The sequence below is a fragment of the Dendroctonus ponderosae genome, unplaced genomic scaffold, assembly GCF_020466585.1.
Source record: "Dendroctonus ponderosae isolate FM_Combo_2020 unplaced genomic scaffold, Dpon_F_20191213v2 Dpon_F_20191213_1, whole genome shotgun sequence".
In the NCBI taxonomy this organism is placed as follows: domain Eukaryota; kingdom Metazoa; phylum Arthropoda; class Insecta; order Coleoptera; family Curculionidae; genus Dendroctonus; species Dendroctonus ponderosae.
The window spans coordinates 13,916,209-13,922,645 of NW_026017110.1; the positions used below are offsets into that span (position 1 = coordinate 13,916,209).

The window sequence follows — 6,437 nt, forward strand, 5'->3', positions numbered from 1 at the left end:
ATATAATCTGAAAGATCAATTTTTCTGCTGGTTTCTGTAAATCTTTGAATTGTAAACAACATACCAAAGGCTTTAATTGAAATTCTTCAAATTTTATTAACGTCATGTAAACTTGGCATTGCACGGAAACTACAGTAATGGACCGCTAATCAAAATCTAGTTTTAAATTAATTCCGTCAACTAGCCTAGGAGTTATTATTCAACAAGCATCCAGAGTAGTATTTGAATATTATTTTAAAACGAAATTGCGAGCCGATTAATGATGGTCTGTATTAATAAATGCTTACCATAATAATTCAAATTTTGCTACAAACACGAGAGTTTGTTTAGGATTACAATGTACCCAGTAATAGTTCCAGGTTCAAACAGATATGTTTTGGCAGCGTAAATGCCAATGTATTCTTTCATCCGACGGTTCACTAGAACATCGCTATAAAATGACAAAGTAGAGAATCGAATAATTTGATGGTTGGGAATTAAAGAAAGGTATTGGATAAAATCCATAGATATTGGATAAAATCCATGATATAGATTAGAAAACATCTAGATTACAAGCTGCACCTATTGTTCTAACTGGTGTAGCGATAAAATGCTCGTCAATGTATTAGTTATCAAGGAAATATTAAAACATAGTGCTACAAAATGGTTAGAGCATATATAGTCTGGAAGCACACCATATTTGCTGACATATCCAGGTCACAAAAACAAAGATGTTATAAATCAACAAGGTTGTGTATAAAACATACGGAAAGTAGCAGCACCATTAATTGATTACTTCTACTCGTTATATTTACGACGACATTACTTTAATGAAGCTCAATTCCCAAGTGTAGGACATGCTCTAATTTAAAGCAACTTTCAGTATGTAAATCGGAAATATATATATACTCGGAAAGTGTCTTGTAATGAAACTAGCATCCATAGTGTGTTAGGAAGTTTGATTACATAACATAGATGTCAATAAAAGCGTTGGTTACATCATGCCTGGAACCTCCGATTTTAGGTATTTACTTTAGCATTACACGTGAAGTAACATTATTATTTGATATTGCTGGTCTTTATTTATTTAAATTGGTTGTCAAAATGCAAACTGCTTTAAAAGTTTACTTTAAAATTTAAGAGAATTAACCCACGACCCCTCAGAGATGACTGGAAATAAATAATTGATTTGATTATTTGATTAAACCGGCTTTGCCTGTGCTATCCTAGTTGAAAATAATTAGGCAAAACGAAAAATCAAACATTTTAAAAATTGTATATCCACAATGGTAAAGTAATTATAATGCAATATAGTAATTTTAACAATAGGCATTTGCGAGTATATTGAAGATGGCAGATAGTTCAACAGTCAGTTAGTTATATTTAGTCTCATTCCGCAAAATGATCAGTTAGTGTAGCAATTATTGTATTTTCAGTATTTTGACTGAATCACAATTTGGATTGTTTAAAAGATATTTRCAAATCTTTTAAAATAGTCTATTGATACTCAAAATGCAACAGAAAGCACTGATAGAAATGAAATCCATCAAAAGTGCCAAATGGGCAAAATTTTAMGCGAARTAAACAGAATTGRGATTTAGTCAAGCTGCTATAAATACGAGGAATTTMATTTCAATAATTAACACTTCRTGTAACTTCAGTAGTTTTCTAATTAAAATAGMGTCGCTGCGAGAATAAATGTTTGATGGCATCAAAGCTTGGAAATTCAACGCAARCAGTAGAAACTAATGATCCAAACCGTTTTGTTCGAGATTTCATGTCATATCTTGATCCTCCCTGCATTGCCACTCATGGTGTCTAAAGGTCGAGATGCAATTAGACGAGAAGGAGAGAAAAACCACATCAGAAACGATGTTATTCGAAAATTAGCTTTTTATTTGTGTCTAATCGATATTGGTTTTAGCTAATTAAATTTCGTGTCCTGGTCAGGTAACAGATATGCATAGTGTAAGAGTTTACAGGGGCTAGAAAAGCAATTCTAAAGCAACAAATTCATCGCCGAAATACAGAGGGTTAAAAAAACATTTATTAGTATTTCAGCTAGTACTTTTTCAGATACTCTCAGTGACGCACAATACCATAAACTCTGTAAAGGCGCAATTTTTTAGGAAATGTTACTTTAAAGTAAAATATCTGGAAAACGGTTGTTCGTAACGACTTTTGAGAGGACTATGTTCTTTATAYAAAAGTGGTAGGAGAATTGATTTTCATGCTTAAAATTGTGATACAGGCATGCACGAAAAAGTTACGACTTTTCTAGAGAAAAAAATCATGTAGATAACTTCCTTTACAAGTAAGAGGAAATTCAAGATCAAATGTAGGTTTTCCATGTTACAAAAGCCCCAAAGACCAAGATTCGTTGAAATACCAAAGTTGCATGCAAAATTATATAGATAGAACAATAATCAAAATTAACTTTTTTATCTTAGAAATACCCCAAGAATCGCCTTATGAAATATAAAACACCTGTTCAAAAACACTAGGTATATGCATGTACAGAGTGTCAGGTCGAAGCATTTCTTGGTGAAACTTATAGTACAAGTTATTTAGAATTTTATTTCTTGATGAGTTAATTTTCTGAACATACTTTGTTTTTAATATAGTGGGTGTTAAAATTATCATCCCCAAAATGAAGGAAATATTACGGAAACAGCTTGGAACCTTTGAAGGTCCATATTTGGGAGCAATTCCCAATAAATATTCGTCGGTCAATATGTTGATTTTTTGATAAAATCTTTAATGTCAATTTTTATGTTTTTAAGTTAAAAAGTGGTTTGAAACAGATGCATAATTTTTAATACATATCCGTTTAGTAGCGACTAGCCGCTAGTGTTTTGATTATCGATGGTTGGTTAAAAAGCGGCTCTTTTAAAAGACCGTATAAGGAAACTTTGGCCGAAGCTGATGAGACGGAACAGCATCCAAGTACTTCTCAGGAGTCAGGAACTCAATTTAAGGCAGGAAATTCGATGCCCAAAAATATTGGTAAATTTCGTGGGAAGCTACGAAATTATTATGAAGAATATTTGCAATTTGGATGTATTGAAAATACCGCCAACGACGAGTTAAGACCACAATCTGTTTTATGTTTTGATGTACTTTCAAATGAAAGTATGAGACCGGCAAAACTTCAAATCTATCAATTTTTTCGAATGTATGCCAAGGCTTAAAGTAGCAACAACACTACACATGTAAGTAAATATATTTAAGTATCTGAACAAAGAATTCTAGTGATTGTTTTTTAAATTAATGAAATTTTTTTTAACTATCTGTTATTTTAGAAAAACTGATGATGGTGGAAAAATACACCGAAACGTATTTTAATTGATAAATAAAGACAATAAATGACTGAAACCCAGGAATTAATTTTGATTTGGAACTGTTCCCAGTATCAGGAAAATGAGTCTTCTCCTCTTCTGTTGTTGTATATCCTCCCTGTTATTTTTTCAAGGAGGCCACTTTTTACTGTGGTTCTTCTGAGAGTCCCTATGAAGTCTAGTATCCTCGATATCCTTGCATTCTTTCCTGCATGAAGCCCTTTGTGCTTTTTTATGGCGTTGCCATACGTCGTTAGGGATGTTTGGTATTCACCCCAGAAGATTTTGTTTCGTCTAGCCTTATTGAATAGCTTTCTCACCGTTTTCCTGATCGTTGAGGGCCCCGAGCTCCTCCATTTGGATGTCCTCGTTTGCCTCTTCGACTTCAGAGGGCATGCGGATTCGTATGCTGATTTTATTGCTGATGTGACGGTAGTCATCATCATTTTTAACTCCAGCATCGTAGGTGCTTCTCTTGGGCAGTCTCCCAAATACAACCTAAGGTTCTCTTTATAGGAGACCCAGTCAGGTGTTTTCGGATTTCTTTATTCGGAGAGGGGTACCTCTTCCGACTCGATATTGAATCGTATGTATCTATGATCGGACAAGCTGGGCATATCCGACACATGCCAATCACTATCAGTTCGCTAGTGCGGTCTGAGCAGATTGTAATATCAATGACCTCCCTTCGTACCGTTGCTACCAAAGTTGGTTCATTCCCCTAATTACAGACTTCAAAGATAAAGTCGTAAGGTATTCTAAAAGAGACTCGCCCCGTCTATTGGTTAATTGGTGGGTTGGTATCATTGCTGCCCGACAAAATGTGGTGCGCATTTGCGTCACACCCAATGACAGTTCTGGTCTTAGACGCCTTACAGTACTCCAGAAAATTACTAAATTCACTTGGAGGCGGTTTGTCCTATTTGGTCGTATTGCAGGTATGCAGATGCTAGAAGTATGCTCCGATCTCCGCCCTTCGACTTGAGTCTTATTCTTATACCCCGTAAGGTCTATACTGCAATGTTCCCATAATGGTTTAGCTCGGGATAGCAACGGGTATTTACATAATGTTAATAAGGCAGATGACCTTGAAAACAATCGTTGTCTGTCTTCTAGTATAGCTTTTTGTAAATTTATCAGTTTTTAATGACAATTAATTTTTTTAACTGTTTTTAACACCGCCATGCGGAATGACGCCAATTTTGAATCGCTATTCCGACAATCGCCACATGCTGTCTAAATAGACTGGCCTAGTTGCAAAGTGATTATGGGCCTCGTAACGTCAGAGCCGTGGGGACTTGTCTTTCTGTGATGTCGATAACACTCGGTTCCTATGAGCATTATTCCATTAGAATGACAATTATAAGATTTTCATGCAATGATATACTGTAACACACGCTTGTTCAACCAGGACCTTACTTATAGAGTGACGTAATTATGATTGGTAAAGTTGGTGTTTCTAAATGGACCTTCCCCAAACGCACTTAATTAGGTTGGTGGCCGGCCGCATTGCACGCATATCAATCACATGTCCGGACTTGGTGCTTGGGTGCCCTCTGTCGGCTCGAGTTGCGTATCGGCCAGTCCGGTCCGCGCATCGGGGGTGGTTGCGGCAAAACTTCGGCTCATGCCGTCTGTGTTTGGGCATAGCGGGACGCGCGGCGATTGCGGAGTGTGTTTGTTGTGTCTGTTAACTTGTCGGCTTATCCTCTTGGTAATTCTGGACATAGCTTTATTATTTTCATAAATAATTAAACCACAAAATCTACTTTCTATACCAAAAACACATTTTAAGTTTTGCATGGTGCTGCACACAGCTGCAGGTAAAACGACAAATAGAGATCTGAAATTAATAAAGAATTTGCTACATATTTACCTAACGTCAGGAAGAAATGCTTTGCAGTGGTTTTTAGTAATAATATACAGGGTGATTCAAAATTTGGGTCATTCCTCTGGAGATGCTGTCTGGCGGTGATTTAGGAGTACAGAAAAAATTAGCTTTTATTAAAAACTGAGAAATTTGCAAAAAATTATATTATAAAAACAGCAACAATGGTTGTCAAGGTAATCTGCCTAATTTACATTACGTAAATACCTGTTGCTTCGTAATTATTCAAAACTCCGGTAACCATGGAATTACACAGAAAGTGACAATAAGATGTGACAAGAATAAACGGTAAATTCAACAGGAATCGTTGAATGACGGGACCTAGTTCGAAACTCATAACATCGAATTATTAATTAGTTTATAAATTACAAAAACATACATTTGAGTCTGTAACTCCAAACAAGTGCCTGTGCAATCACCTTATTATGCACTCTTCTCGAACAGCTTCTCGTATTCGGTTAACTAAATCCTGCTCAATTTATACCGGTGTTCAGTACTCCATTGGTTTAATGTGTATCTGACATACGTGGCAGGAATGTAGCTGGTATTTATTTGGTATACCCCTAGAAGGATCTGCTGCAATTGTGTCCAATACTTGTTCATCTGTGTCTGGAACCTAAACATCAATTGTCATAGACTGGAACCACTCTTCTCATTCTTCTCACTTTTTTCAGCTCGTAAGATCGTAATGTTTCTTTTTGAATGCTTAAGTATTCCAATAAGCTACCAATTAAGCATGGAACACTTCCAAAATAATCCTTAATAACAAAGTTGAAATTCGATTTTCAAGTGTTAATATCTTCTAGAAATTATCGAAAAAATAATTTCAGTATTTTTTTCGTACTTTCCAAGTTAGCTCCTATTACCCCTTAAAATGAATGACGCAAAGTTTGAATCACCCTGTATATTGTATCTGTTATACAATAATTTTAGAGAAAATTGGTGATCTTGCTGACATGTGTGCTATTGGGCATTGGCGGTTGATACTTAGAAGTATAGAACCGGACATCAATACACTCATAACATCCCATCTGGTTGATCCAAGTCATGTATTTATTTTTCAAGTTCAATAAATACTTCTTCAACAAAATGTTTTATTGAAGCTTCTTATGGCACAGTGTGAATTAGTTGGAATGCGTTACGGCGCAGTTATGTCTTGACGTCCCCACCCTGAGGTCTCTTGCTTTCTCTCTCGCATGTACACGGCGGCTCAGCAGACATCGCCACTCGGC

General features: G+C 35.8%; 1 protein-coding gene across 9 annotated transcripts in view; it reads left to right on the forward strand.

The window, feature by feature from the left end:
* The window catches only part of LOC109533899 (disks large 1 tumor suppressor protein), a 476,297-nt gene that overhangs the window by 348,601 nt on the left and 121,259 nt on the right, over window positions 1–6,437 (forward strand). The gene's annotated exons all lie outside the window — the stretch shown is intronic.